This window comes from Canis aureus, chromosome 4, assembly GCF_053574225.1.
Source record: "Canis aureus isolate CA01 chromosome 4, VMU_Caureus_v.1.0, whole genome shotgun sequence".
Lineage (NCBI taxonomy): Eukaryota > Metazoa > Chordata > Mammalia > Carnivora > Canidae > Canis > Canis aureus.
The window spans coordinates 42,291,499-42,307,658 of record NC_135614.1 but is presented as its reverse complement, the minus strand read 5'-3'; positions in this window follow the sequence as shown (position 1 = coordinate 42,307,658).

The following is a 16,160-nucleotide window of genomic DNA, read 5'->3' as shown; positions in this document are numbered from 1 at the left end:
ATTTAATACTTTGACAACCCTAGGAAAAAATATTGCAGATGAAATTGGGCTCAGAGAGGTGTAGTGATCTATCCAAAATCACACAGCTAGGAAGTGGAGTGGAATTGGAATTCAGGCCAGCCATCCCACAGACCATGTTTCTGGCTTCTCCAACCACATTCACCACCACTCCTCATCGTAGGTCAATTTCCTTGTGATATGTTATACAACTGGTTTTTGTTTCCTCAGTTTTAATTACATGTTTATCAGAGTGATTATATAAATCTTCCCCACCAAACTATAAGCTCCATGAAGACAGTACCCACATTTTGGCCACCATTTATATAAGTCATTTTAGCAACCATTTATTTAAGTCACTATTGGTTGCCAACCTATTGTTCATGTTACCCCCTTGCTCCTTGCTAGCCGAGTTGAGATTTTGTTCTGGTATTCCCTTTCAAAAGTGACTCAAGGATAAATCCTCGTTAGTCTAAGCCAGTGATGGGAGCCTCATTCCCCTTACCAGTAAAGGCCTCGGGAGATAGCCCTGAGGGCCAGTTCTGGCCAATGAGGTATGAAGAGAAGCCAGCTGGAGGAATTCTGGGAAAATTTTCTCTGCTCTGAAAATCAAAGGCAGGGAGAAACAGTCTCTTCTCTTCCTCTTGGCATTGTCATCTGTGCATGAGATGCTTGGAACTGTAGCAGCTGTCGTGTGACTGTGGGAAGAGCCAGCCAAAGGGCAAAGCTGAGAACAGAGGGGGGAAATGGAAAGAACATAATGTGGGAATTGTGAGAATTCAATAACACATTCATTTATTCACCCTGCTATTATTTATTGAGTGACTACTAAATACCAAGCAATGAGAATGTAATAGTAAACAAAGTGAAAATGGTCTGCTCTTACAGAGTGCCCTCTACTGAGACATTAAGTAACTTGTAAATATCATATACAAGTCTGGGGAGTTATACTTCCAGGAATGGTAGAGTAACTTGCTTTATAATAACCCTCCTGCAAATTAACAATATACAATCCTCACAAAACAACTATTTGAAGACAATGGAGAGTTGCCAAAAGCAGACAGAAACTGGAGGGAAATTGACTTGGTTCTAAGCTAAAAATATGCCTCAATCAATGTAACCCAGAGTGGCTACAACTGGAGCAAAAACTCTCAGCTTTACTGGCAGAAAGAGTCAGAGGAAGGAGTAAGGCTGCCAGAAGGGTGGAAAGCAAGGGGGAAATACTGGAGAGGAGAGAGCCACAAAATATGAAATCTCAAAAATCTGCATAAAAATTCCACCTCAAATTCTCATGGACTCCTGAAGTGTGTGTGTGTGTGTGTGTATGGAAGGTTCCAAGGTTCTCAGCAAAAAGCAACAACTTGGAAGTTGAAGAAATTGAGCAATTTCAGCTGCTATCCACACTGAAGGAGACTAAGTTTGGAGGTTGTGCTCAATCGAGTCAACTGCTTGGTGGAGCAAAACCCAACTTTCTTCGAAGAAAGATAACTGAATCCAGAAGTCATACAAGGTACTGTTCAAAATCTTCAGTAGACAATTTTAAAAATTACCAGACATGCAGAGAAACAAGAAAGTGTGACTCACAGTCAAGAAAAAATAACCATCAATAGAAACCAACTCTGAGATGATCCAGATGTTTGAATTAGCAGAAAAGCACTTCAAAGCAGGTATTATAAATATGTTAAAGGTTTTACAGGAAAATGTCATAATTATGAAACAGATGAGGAATCTCAGCCAAGAAAGTAAACTATTTAAAATAATCATAACAATACATACAAAGAAACAAATATACAAATGATGATTAACTTCTCATAAAAAACAAGTCCAAAAGACAATAAAAGTATATCTTTAAAATACTGAAAGAGGGCCCCTGGGTGGCTCTGTAGGTTAAGTCACTAACTCTCAGTTTCGGCTCAGGTCATGATCTCAGGGTTGTGGGATGGAGTGCCATGTAGGGCTCCATGCTCAGCAGGGAGTCAGCTGGAGATTCTCTTTCTCTGTCTCTCTCTCTCTGTACATCCCCCTGCTCACACTCTCCCTCTCTCTCAAAACAAATAAATAAAATCTTTAAAATAATGTTCTAAAATGCTGAAGGAAAAAGAATACCAGCCTAGGAGTCTATGCTTTGTAAAAATAGCCTTCAAAAATGAAGGTAAAACAAAGATTTCTTTTTTCAGGAAAATAAAAATGTATAGACTTTCTAAAGTTTTAGTTTATGTAATAGTATATAAAGAACTTCTACAACTCAATAAACAAAATATTTAAATTATTTTATTGCTAAAAGACTTGCACAGATATTTCACAAAGGAAGATACACCAATGACTTTTGAGTACATTGAAAAGCTCTCACCATCATTAGTCATCAGAGAGATGTAAATTAAAACTACAATGAAATACCTTTATACAGCCACTAAGAAGGCTAAAATTTAAAACCCTGACAACTTTAAATATTGGCTAGGATATGAAACAGTAGAAATTCTCAGACATTGTTGCTGGAAATACAAAATGGTACAACTACTTTAGAAAACTATCTGGCTGTTTCTTACAAAGTTAAAAATATATGAATTGTAGTCAACAGAACTGTTACCCACCACCCACCAAACTAAAAAAAAAAAACAAAAAAAGAAAAAAGAAAAAGTATACACATACCCATAATCAGGTCATTTTACTTTTAGGTATTTTCCAGGAGAAATGAAGATTTAAGATCACAAAATCACATTTACCCAAATCCTCATAGCAGCTTTATTCATTCAGTCCCAAACTAAAAAAAAGCCAAATGTCCATCAACAGGAGAATGAATAAACAAATTGTGGTACATTCATAAAAATGGAATACTGTGTAACAAAAAGAAGGAATAAATAATGACATATGCAATAACATAAATGTTTCCCACACACACTATGTTAGTTGAAAGAACCCAGATACAAAACAATACTACTGTGTAATTGCATTTCTGTGAAGTTCTAGGATAGGCAAAATCTAAATGATGAACCTACACAAACAAAAATAGAAATTCTTATAAAAGTAAGTATATATGCAATTCCAAGTTTTGTCAATGAAGAAGTTCTAGAAACCATGACACATAGGTAGCAAGGCACACAGCCTGCGCTCAGATATTGCTTTCTAAATATCATTACCCACTAAAAGGAACTAACAAAAGCTTCCAGGGTAAAGGCTGATTTCAGGGCTGGGGCAGATGAGGCAGGAAGTAGTGATTGCACCCAAAAGCAAGATGGTGCTCAAAGAATGGAGGTACCTCAAAAGGACACAGGAGCCAACTTAGAGTGACTTCTACTGCCAACTCTGAGACAACATAAATGTCAAAATAAATATTTTGCATTGAGTAAAATAAGAGTCCAGGAGCCCATAATGATATAATAGTATAATGATATAACAACGTATTTTTTAAAAAAGTAAGTTCAGGCAGGCTGGGTGGCTCAGTGGTTTAGTGCTTGCCTTCAGCCCAGGGCATGATCCTGGAGACCCGAGATCGAGTTCCACATCGGGCTCTCTGCATGGAGCCTGCTTCTCCCTCTGTCTGTGTCTCTGCCTCTCTCTCTCTCTTTTTCTCTTATGAATAAATAAAATCCTTTAAAAAATATTTAATAAATAAATAAATATTAAATTTAAATACTCTATTTTTTTAAACTTTTAAGTTCACAAATGGAGAAGAAGAAAAAGTTCTTTCTTATAAAAGAATGCTGTCAATTAACATAAAAGGAATGATGGAATTAGGAAATTATTAATGGATGATAAAATTAGTGAGTGTAAAAAAAAATTAGGGAGTGTTTGCTGAAGAATAAGATATTTACATAGTCTCAAACTATCTCCTCACAGATGATTTATTGAGTGTGAAGGGGAAGAGTAACATTCTAATGAAGAAACTTGGTAGATAGCACTTTAACCAAATGAGCGAAACTGACACACCAAAACTGGGCAAAGCAACCCCTTGTGCCTCCTGACATGATGCCTTGAAAAAGACACAATATCACCATATCACTTTGCTGGTATTCCTGCCCCAAAATGCATAATATGATTGTAATCGTGAGGAAACACCAGCCAAACTCAAATTTAAAGACATCCTGCAAAATAGCCTTTAGTCTTCAAAAGAGTTATGGCCATGAAAGACAAAGAAAGGCTGAAGGCCTATTCTGTATTAAAGAAGGCTGAAGGGATCCCTGGGTGGCGCAGCAGTTTAGCGCCTGCCTTTGGCCCAGGGCGCGATCCTGGAGACCCGGGATCGAATCCCACGTCAGGCTCCCGGTGCATGGAGCCTGCTTCTCCCTCTGCCTGTGTCTCTGCCTCATTCTCTCTCTCTCTCTCTCTCTCTCTGACTATCCCAAATAAATAAAAATTTAAAAAAATAGCTTTAAAAAAATAATAATAAAATAAAGAAGGCTGAAAAAAAAAAAAAAAAGAAGGCTGAAAAACATGACAATAAATGTAATCCTGGTCTTGAATTGGCTCCTGGTCTGGGGAAATGGCTATTAAAGACAGGATTATTGGGTCAACTGATAATATGTAAATATGGTCTGTGGATTACATAATAGGATTGCATTAATGTTAATTTTCCTGATTTTTATCCTTGTTAAAAAAGAGAATGTTTTTGTTCTTAGGCAAGACACACTGAAATATTAAGGGTTAAAGGGGCATCTATAGATATGATCATATATATATGCAGAGAGAGAGGAGAACTAATGAATGAATGATAAAGCAAATGAGGTAGGAGGTAAATAACTGGTGAATCATGGTAAAGGATATTCCAGAATTCTTTATCCTTGCAACTTTTCTGTAAGTTTGAAATTAGATAAAAATAAATAGTTTTAAAACTTTCAATTATACATTTTGATAAATGCAATGGAAGAGCTAATGCATGTAAAGCACTTAGCCCAGAGTAAGCACTTACTAGTAGTGCCTATTGTTCACATTCTCAAAGGCAGAAGAAAACGGGAAGAAAGGAGCTGAGTATCACAACACTAGATAACTCAGCCAGATTTTGCCCAGCTCTCTCCTTACAGAGGAGGTGGATGGGCCCAATGGTAGGGAACTTCTAAGGAGTTCAGTTATTTTTTGTTTTTTGATGTTTTGCCCTATATCAGGAGTATCCACAGTGTTCAGGGAAGTGTGGGAGGCATGGTATCTTCATTGACAATAACGGAGATTGGCAGTTACTTAATGCAATCCAAAAATCCAAATTCATCAGCTTCATGCTGCAGTGATACACAGTAAGAGCCCTAGAACAAGTGATTGCTCAATCCTCCAAAAGCAGATGAGTCTACACTCATATAGTCAATGTGTCTGTCACTTTCTCTGCTGTCTTGGTCAGGACACAGGGTCAAGATCTTTGAGGTAGAAAGTAATAGGAAATCCAACCTGAAATGAGCTAAGCTAGAAGGCAATATGTGTAAGTAAATAGTCCAGGATTAAATGGGGTTCAGGCCTGGCTTGATCTGGCCCTGAGGTACTGGAATCTGGTCTCTCTCTGTCTCTGCTTCCATGGCTCTGTGGGCTCCACAAGCCAGCAGAAAGGCTCCTGTAGCTCCAGGTTCCTCTATTCTCAGGTCCAAACTTAGTAGGAGAGAGCAGATGCCTTTCCATGGTGCTTAAGACACAGCCTTTGGGTTGTCATTGTTTGCCCAAGTTTGGTTTGGTCTGAAGGTCATACCCATTCCTGAACCAATGACTCAGGTCAGGAGCATAATAACACATTGGCTGGCCTAGGCCAAAGTTAAGCAGTCTCTTCCCAGGGCTGTTTAGGGACTCGTGTCTGGGCTAGGTAGTAACCACTGTCCAACCCAAGATGGGGAGCTGTCTTAAGAATAAATGCATGTCAAACATTTCTCAGTTACCCTGACCCAACACTAGCTACTGAAAGGAGCACCCTTATATCTCAGGTGATCTTCCCCCTCTCTCCACATACACACACAAGAAAGCCACAGAGAAATTGAGCATGTGAGCCTAAAGGAACCAATCCTCCAGTCTAGCTAAGAGTCAATCAGATGTCCTCTGTGATAGAGTAATTGCAATAGGGGCTCCCAATTCATCAGCTCTTTGCAATGTGACATGCCATACCCGTTGCAATGTGACATTACAGCTTTTCCCATCAAGAGGTAGAGCCTATTTCCCCTTTCCCTGAATCTAGGCTGGCCTGTGACTGACTTCAGACAATAGAATGCAATAGAATTGATGGTATACAAGTTCCCAGACTAGGGCTTAAGAGAGCTTGATTACTTCTACTCTCTCTCGCTTGAGTCTCTGCTTCTCTGTAAGGACCTGACTGAGCTAGCCCATGGGAAAATAAGACAGAAGAAAGAGCAGAGCCGAGGCAGTCCATGTGACCCTAGTGAGGGCCAGACATGTGAGAAAGCCTGTCCAAGATTCACAAAGCCACCCAGCTAACCCAAAGCTGACCACAAATGCACATGAGAGTCCCGCCAAGCTCTGCTCAACCCAAAAACCCACAGGCTAGCATGCAAAAATAAATGTTTACTGTTATTTGCCTCTGAGATGTTAATGATTGTTACACAGCATAACTGTGGCAAGAGATAACTGATACACTCTCCTGAAAACCGTCCGAGAATCTCAGAGAATCTCATCGATGGCTGGTGCTGAACTTGTAGAGTCATGTGGAGATGGGGTTGTAGGTGGTGCCAAAATCATGGCACAAGCCAAAGTTGTGGAGAGACAGAAACCACAAAGAGGCAGAGAGGCTGGTCTATTGCCTCTCAGAAACAGATGCCAGGCGGTACCACAAAGGGAGAAACGGGAAGACGAGTTGCCAGACCACTTTCTAGTTCCCACAAGGCTGGGCTTAACTCTGTACTCTCCTGTCATGAGAATCCCTTTTATTATTCTCCAATTAATCATTCTTTTATATGAGCTATTTTAAAGGGCTTTCCATTCCATACAGCCATTCTTTACTACTGTGGGGTAGACAGAGCTCAATGTTTGCAATCCTATTAAAAAATAATGTGATTTCACACATATATGTGGGTCCAAACATCGCCCAGAACTTGGCCACATAGCCAGAAATATCAGGATATAGTTCTAGGATCTACACTCACCTTTGTGATTCAAAGTCACTGGGGCTTCTGGTTAAGCATCACTTTCATCCTGACCTAGCATGTCTTCTTAAAACAGAGCCACATGGACTGTTCTGGCATCTGTTCCTCCAGACACATCTCCAGGTCTGTGCAGCAAAGGCAGCCACTTAAACCTTAACCAAGACTCCTGGTTGCCAAGAAAACTGAGATCCTGTCCTCAAAATGTGACCATGTCCACAAAATGATGTGGGCCCTTCCAAATCTGTGACTGCAGAGTGGTCAAGGCAGTTTGGCCCTGAAATAAGAACTGTGTTTCTAGTTGTGGAGCGTGTGTGTCTAGTTTGAATCTGGATTTCTGCATTTCCACTGACAGAAAAGCACGTGACATAGTTTCTGTTCCCTGCAGTCTCAACTATCAGTTGATTCAGACGTCTCTTTGCATCTTGAGGAGCCCTGGTGGTGGTGTGGCGGGGAGGTCAACAGGTCAGGTCTCTCCAAGACCTTCAAATTCCTGAATTCTCAGTTCTGAGGAATCGCCATGATTGCCCAGGAAGCTTCATGAAATTAAATGGTTCTTCATACACAACCCAAACTTCTTTCAAATATCCCCCACACTGATAATAGAAAAGGGAAAATTCACAACTCCACAGATTTCTTCCTCCCCCACAGCCTACAATGAATTTCAGGTGCTAAGTTCCCACCACAGACCTTCTTGATGGTTGAGGGATGAAAGGAGGGTGTGGTAGTCTCCTTTTCTGACTCAAGGAGAGGGTTAAAACTGTTTTCTCTTTCCTTGCAGGTGCCCCTCTGGGGTAAGTGAACTCAGCTTTTCCATGTTTAGACCAAACGCCTCAAATTCCTTCCTGGCAGGTGTTCATGGATGTGGGCAAATTAGATTTTAAAAGTATTTTTGCCACAAGTCTCAGGCCTGCAATGTAGGTTGCTGCTGGAAGTCCCAGATTACCCAGCCCTGCCTCTCTGAGGCACTGGAAGTCCAGGCAGATGAAAAGGAGAAGTAATAAAGCATGGAATTCAGAATCAGAAACTGGGTTTGAATTCTCAATTGCAACTCACTGGATGTGCAACTTTGCACAGCTCCTTGAGCCATAGGGTCATCTTTTGGAAAACACGTATACCCACGCTTTCCTCAGAAGGGCGTTTAGGACTCTGACAAGACATCACATGCAAAGCACTCGGCTCATGTTTAGCATTTAATAAATGGTTGTGCATTAGTCAGGGTTATTGACTTCGAGCTGTGTGGTAATCAAATGGAATTTATTGGAAGGCTATCAGGGGCTCATAGAATTGGCAGAGAGTGGTGATAAAGTCTAGAAAATGGCCAGAAACCAAGAGATTGCTGGAAAGTTAAGCAACAGGATCCTAGTAAGTTCATGGGCCATGGCCAACACGCCACCACTGACCCCGAATAGCTCACTGAAGTTTCCAGGTCCTGGAGGGAAACTCTGGTTGCCCTCACCTGGATTATCTGCCCACCCCCTGCTTGCAGCTCAAGTAGAGGGAGAACTGGCTGTCTGGGAATCTATGCAGGAGGCAGGCACACCCCTGCCCACTCATGACTACACACAATGGCAGAAAGGTGGGTCTCCATGGGGAAATCGAGGTGTTGTTAGAAGGCAGGTGGGATGCCAAACAGCCCCAAACCCACAAATGCACACTGCAGACCTCATTATTTAAATCCGGGACAGAAGGCAGATACTTCTCCATGAAATTGGGAACAGAGTTATGTGGCATGAAGGGAAAGGGTGGGCTTGGGCTTCTAGCAAGCTCCATGCCTTCAGGCGAAGGAAGCTAAGAGGGGCAGTGCCAAGCCTCCCCTGGGCCTGGGTAACCTTGGGCAAGCAACCTCACCTGTCTGTCTGAGCTTGTTCTGAGCAGGAAAAGAATAGCTGTGAGGGTCCAACAACAATGATCCACCTAGAACACACCCAAAACAAGAGCAGGTACATGGCAAACACAGTGAGAGTCAGCTACGGTGATTGCAGTGCCTCTCGCATGGAGAAGCAGAGCAGAGGCCCCGAAGCAGAGGCAGAGGCCCCAAAGCAGAGAAGCCAGCGGGGCAGAGGGAGGGAGGGGGTTGGTGGTGAGTGTGCTACCCTTGCGGAACAGGTATGTTACACACATGGGCCAGGAATAAAGGTCTTTCTCAGACAGGGCACAGACACCCACTAGTTGCTGAGTCTGGGCTTTTCTGGGGCTTCCATCAATAACACACAGTCATTAGCAACTCTGAGCGCTGGGGGTATGTGTTTCTCTCCTAATATAAAATGCCTCCCACCTCAAACACTCCCCCAAGTCACTCAGTTCTGTCCTCGGAGGTTTTCCAGGGACATTGAGCAACTTACCTATTTCGCAGCCCAGAGCTTCCCACCCCACCCACTCGTGACTCTGCTGAAATGTCAGAGGAACCCCAGCCCAGCTTCATGTAACCTGAGAGTTGCCACGGGCAGCCACCCTACGGAAAGAGCATCTGGTTCAGTGAAAACATTTGAGACAGAGCAGACATACACATCTCTCTTTTTCCTTTTTCTGGAAGATGATTTTCCACAGTTAGCCACAAGATCCATTTCCTAAATGAGAAAATAATGGCTTGTACATAGCAATTTGGAGGCAAAGCATTTATCATTGATTAACTGTACAGGTTTTATGAAGCACCTATTCTATATAGAGCACTGTATTACATGCCCTTAAAGGATGAGAGGGGGAAAGCAAAATAAACCTAGGATTTGCTTCACCAGTTATTTTCTCCCGGTTTCCGGATTTCCCACCCTCATTGTCTGCTCCCAGTGTAATACAGTCCTGACTTTGTCACATCCTTGCTTTTTTAAAACTCTTTATTGACTTTCCATTACTTTCAGGAGCCTCAGCACAGTTTACAAAGTCCTGCAGGACCTGGCTCCTGCCCACTTCTCCAGCTTTTGTTCCTTCCTTGTCCCTCATGCCTTCTGCCTCCAGCCATTTACTCATTCATTTTCCATTCATTCATTCCCTAACACTTACTGGGCAGCCGCTCCAAATCGGATACCTTGTCAGCTGCAAGGGATACAGTGTGGTGGGGGGGGGGGGGGGGCAAGACAAATGAGGTCCTTGCTCTTAAGAAGCTTATATTCTAGTGAGACATAAATGACGATGAGATAAAGAGGGGAAGTTTCAGACTGTGAAAAGCACCACAAAGAAAATGCAACAGGGTGATGTGGGAGTGACCGGGGAAGGGCCCAGACAGCTTTGGATGAGATGGTCAAGGGAAGGTAGTGATATGTGAGCTGAGAACCAGCCCTTTCATGTGATTTGCAATTCTGTGATGGTCCAGTACGTGGTCTAGCCTCTGTGCATAAGCGCACACGCCACTGCCTCCTCCAAAATGCCCTCTCCACTGTCACCCCTCCCCCAGTTCCTCTTCTGCCTGCGAGGCTGGCTCCCAACCACTTCCACAGGGAAGCCGGTCTGATCTGCCAAGGGCCAGCTTGGATGCTCCTCCTCTGTGCTCCCCAGATGCCCTGAACCTTTCTCCAGCCTAAGCCCCACTGCACTGCCGCACACCTACTCCAACCCACGATGCCCAGAGTCAAAAGAGCAAAGCCCAGAAGTCACCTCTGCCTCATGCACAGAACCGAGGAAGGAGGAAAAAGCAGAGGGGGACCGGGGGCACCCAAATGGGGTCTAAGCTTGGTGAACATCAACAGTTTTTCCAGCATTTTTTGTTTGATTAAATCCCAGAGGACATGTTTTCCTCCAGCTCCTTTTTCCTTTAACTTTTAAGCCATATGGTTCTGATTCATTTATACTTAACTAATTACAACATTGGTTTTGTAAGAGCTATTTGATGTCCGTAAGTCTTCTGAGCCCTTTCATACAATTTTCTAACCCTTTTTACTGTGAAACCCGAAATGGTCTTTCGCCAGCAGTAAACAGCGTCCAGTGCCAGAAGGTTATGGTTTGGTCTTGGTTTGGTCACAGGGACCAAGCCTTGTGGTTACAAGGCCTTGGAATTTGGCAGAGTGTGTTTTCTGACTCCCAGTGAAATTCTAAAAAGGTCCTCAGAAAAATAATAAGAGGACACGTAAATAAGACGAGCAGCTCTTAAAAAGCAAGGCCCTTCCCTCCAGAGAAGCCCTCCTGTGGTCATGGCTTCCTCCAGCCTTCCCCCAGGAAGAGCAGCCAGGAGTCTGATTGCTCAATAAAGTCCAAAGGCATTTTCCCTTCACAATCCTGCTGTGCCTCTGAGGATCTTAGAAAGTGGCATTTGTGTAAACAGGTAGGATTTTATAAGGACGTCAGCGTTCCAGCCAACTTGGCAACAAAGAAATTCTATTTTTGTTATAGGAGACGAAAGAAACTAAAAACCGGCTGAGGGCCCACTGTGTGCCAGGTGCTCTGTAAAGCCAAGAGCAGACCAAAATGAAAAAAAAGCACTCCTCACATTTTGGGAGTTTAGTCTAGTATTATACTAGTGTACAGTAGCAACTACCATTGATTGACCACAGTAAACCAGGTATGATACTGAATGCTTCCAGAATGCTATTTCAATTAATATTTGTGATAGCTTCAGAGGTCGGATTCTCCCTATCTCTCACTCGCACATCAGAAGAGTGAGTCCCCAAGAATGGAGGTGATAAGTGGTCAGCAGTAGAGTTAAGATGGCAATCCATGTCAGTCTAACCCCAAGGACCATAGTCCATGAAAAGAAGCTTATAGGAAGGCCTACCTTCTCAGAATGTCAGTTACCAGGGCAAAGATCTTCACCATAAAGGTCAGAGAATGAGGCATCAGTGGAGGAGATGTGTACTAATATTGTTAAGCACCTACTGTATGCCAGGAACAACTACCCAGGAGCTCAGCCCTTATCTACTCCCATTCTGTAGAGGATGATGCTAAGGCTCAGGCTGGTGAAGTCACTTGCCCAAGGCCACATGGCCAGAATAAAGGACCACTAGAGTTTGGACCCCCTTCTGTTTGACTCCAAGGTCCTCTGAACACATCCTTACACACATGATGGCCTCTCTTGCCCACTAGGTCAGTGATAAAAACCACCGTCTCCTGTGTTCAGGTAAAATCTGTGTGAAGTGGGACAGTTCAGATGAAGTCAAGGTGAGGCCTATGTAAGATGACTTCAAGGACAAGGAGCTTGGCCACAAGAGAGGGCTGAGGTCATAGAAATGAGGTTTGGAATGATGAACAATAGAAAAGGTATATGAAATGCAACCACCCAAACGGTAAATGTGCAAAGTTCTCAACACACTGAGGAGGGAGCAGACCATATCCACATTTGGGTGGAAGCCAAACAAATAGAAAAGTGAAACCATGACACCAAAATCTGTCTAGGTTAGTCAAGAGAGAAGGGGCTTTGCAGGCAGATGGCAATCTGCAATTCCATTGTAAAGGAAAAAAGAAGAGAGGAAAACCTATACTGAGAGATCTGCCAAGGCCCAGCCATATTCAAATAGGTTCATCCCACTTAGCACATTTTCTCATTTCATCTTTACAGGGTCCTTTACAGGTCCAGGTGAGGCCTGATTCTCATCCGCATCATACAGAGTAGAAAAAGAAAAGCTCAGAGATATAATGACTTTCCCAAGGTCTTAGACCTTGAAGGCATATATTGCATTGTGTCAAGTGTCCTGCATAAGAGCCTCTCATGGCTTTCCATTGTTCTTAGACTAAAACATGAATGTTGCCCCAGAACTTATTGTGCCCTGTGTGATGTGGCTCCTGCTGACATTTCTGACCACATCCTCAGCTCCTCCCTCCCTCTGAATATCCCAGTCCCAACCTTATTTTTAGCTCCTTGAATCCACTGCTTTATTTCCAGTTTGGGGCCTTCGTATGTGCTATTTCTCTGCCCACAAGAGCGTCCTTCTTCCAGCCCTTGATCCATCTGTATCCTTTGATTATTCAAGTTTTAGTTCAAATGACTTCTCCAAGGAGTCCTTCTTGACTTTACAATCTACAGCAGGTCCTCCCACTGCTCCCTCAGAGTGCACCCCACCTTTTATTACAGACTGTGGTTAGTTTTATTTTTCAGTGTTTTCTTGTCTATTGCCCAGCTCTCATCTAGGCGATAAGCTCCATGAGAGCTGACTTTGTTCAAACCCTCCAATGAAACATCCCTTACTCAATGCCAATTCAGGATATGTTCAAATAGAGCCTTTCTAGCAGAGATGTCAACCCCAGCACTGCCCCACTCACATAGGGGGAGCCACAAGTAGACCCATAATGCCACAGCAGATGGACCCCAGGTGGATGGATAGCAGACCCTCATGTGACCCCTGGCACAGCAATATGGAGCAAGGATGGATATCTGACCTGAGAATCCACAAAATGACCAGCAACCTGAGATATGTAATGAAAACAATGGGCTGGCCTATCTTACTCTTCCTTCTAGACTTTCTAATAGAAGTGAAGTTGAAAGCGTGTCATGTAGAATTGAGGCCCTGATGGGTCACCTGCTTATGGAGATCTGAAGGGGCAGAACCTATGAGAAGGCAGAGGACTCTAGTGAATGAAGCTGGATCAGAGCTGCCACAAAAGAAGAGATACAGGAGCTTCCTGACTCCAGAGTTGCCTTGGCTTCTGCCTGGACAATGATGCAAGGTCCCACCAATGGGGCTCCTTCAGTGAACCTCCTTTTCCAGAAGGCAATTTGCAGTTGCTTGTACCAAAAAGTAATCTCCAACTGAAGCAATCTCTAAGCAAAAGTTATATACCAAAAATGTGTTTGAGCATGTGGTGAGAGGGTAGGAGTTGTCAATATCATATGTACATGAAAAACTCACAGAATTTTTTTCAGGAAAGATGTGCTGAAAATTGTGCTAAAGTGATTGCCTCTGTAAGTACCTATTCTGTAAGTATATTGCCAAGACAATACGTGTATCAGTCATGACTCTTCCTATCGCAAGAGACAGAAACCCAACTCATACTGGCTTCAGGAACCGATAGATCCAGGTGCTCAAATGTGCCTTCCGTCACCTCTCAGCTCTGCTTCCCTCTGCTTCAACATCTTTTTCAAATACGTTCAGAGTGTCTCAGAGCCCAGCATTCTGACTTACATCCCTGCCGACAGAAGAGAAACTTGTCTTTCCTAAGAGTTTCACAAAAGTCTCAGGATTGCAGACACTAGATGATTTGGGCACTAATTCTTAAACTTTGGTCAGATGAAAGGAATGCTCTGATAGGTCAGAACAAGATCATGTGTCCATCCCTGCCATGTGGGTCAGGAATGAGGGAAAAAGAGAAGAGTCTGTCTCCCCTAACACATGGGCTAAGAGTGGAGTTGAGGTGGTTCTCCCAAAGAAAAACTGGAATGTGTCACCAAAAGAAGAGGGGCTGGATGCTAAGAAGGCAAAAACTCCAGATGCCCCCCTAGGAGAGTACAATATACTATATGCAAAGACCATTTGCTTTCCTCCTCCATGGTCAACTGATTATTACATGAAACCTATAGCAACTGAAACTGCATAAAATCTTTTCTAGGCCTGGTCCTTAAAATCACAGCTTTATCCTAGAGCACATTTATTTGAGGAGCACGGGCTCCTTCTTGAGAAGTATCTGAAACAATCAAAGGGACAGAGTGGCTTCTAAGACAAATCCTATAGGCTGGAGGTTCTGATCTTCATTCTGCCACCTACCTACTGGGTGACCTTGAACAAATCCTCTCCCTTCTCTGAGCATCAGCCTCCTAACCTATGAAATGTCAGTAAGAGTACCCATCCTGCAAATTCACTATGAAGATTTAGTGAATTCATTAAGGTAGAGGACTCGGAACAGTCCTAGTATAACACAACACTCAAGAGATGGTGATGATGGTGATGATGATAGGAGAAAAGACAGAGAAAGAGATAATGATGATGTTGGGCCTGGACTTCAGCCTTCAGACTCAGAGGCTCTGAGCTGCAAAGGACCTTGGAAGGTCACCCGGGCCATCCAACTCCTATGATCTACACAAAAACCATAAGACATATGGACTTCACTTTGTTCAAGCTGGGGAAACTGAGGCCCATAAGGAAGAAGTTTACCCGAGGTCTCTGAGCCAAAGAAGTTGCAGAAACCCAGGTTGGTCAGTTCTGAAGCCTGGGCTCTCTACCAGAGCCTGCAATTAGCCCAGCACATTAATGAACTCTTTCAGTCCCCAGAATGTAAGAAGTGCCTCCAAATGAGCACACACCTATGATTTTGTGACTTTGCAACCATGCATTGAAGGAGAGGACACTGCATTCTAGGACCCTCCCTTCTTGCTCTTTGGGCTCTTTTCTTTCTACAATTTGTGAACATTAGACCAAAAACTAAAGTAAAATCAAATTAAATAAAAAAGAAAGGGGGGGGGGGAGAAAAGCAAGAAAAGGGGAAAAAAAAAACTTTCTATTTAAAAAGAGGGCAGCCCGGGTAGCTCAGCGGTTTAGCGCCACCTTCAGCCCAGGGTGTGATCCTGGAGACCCGGGATCGAGTCTCACGTCAGGCTCCCTGCATGGAGCCTGCTTCTCTCTCTGCCTGTGTCTCTGCCTCTCTCCCTGTGTGTCTCTCATGGATAAATAAATAAGATCTTTAAAAAAAAATTTAAAAAGAGCATGAATTGTAAGAGCTACCCATATTTCAAAGGCAATTTCACATCTGCACTGAAATTCCTCCACTTGCAAACACTCACAGATAAGAACAAAGCTATGCACTAAAGAAAAAGTAGGCCAACTTTGCCTACTCCCCACAGATGGTGCGAAGCAGTCATGCACATCCATTTTAGTCTTGGCCATCACGTTATTCATTAGTGTTGGCCCATGAGCTGTTTAAAGAAGTGTCTTCTTACCATGAAAAGAAGAAAGTCAAAGTAAAAACATCTTTGGATACATTTTTGAAGAGCTGAAAAGAACCAAGCAGAGCCAGAATCAATGCCAGCACATCACTGGTTCTTTTGTGAAACTCAACTTTACATAGACATGTACACTGAAGCAGCATATATATGATGTCTCTTTGGGCTTAGAAAGAAAAAGACTTAAACACAGCCTCTCGGACACATGTTTGTACATGGATACTTTCTGAATTTCTACCAGTAGCAACAGCACTGAGCACTGCCTTATTTTAACCAGACAATTCATGGTATTGTCTAGAGATAAC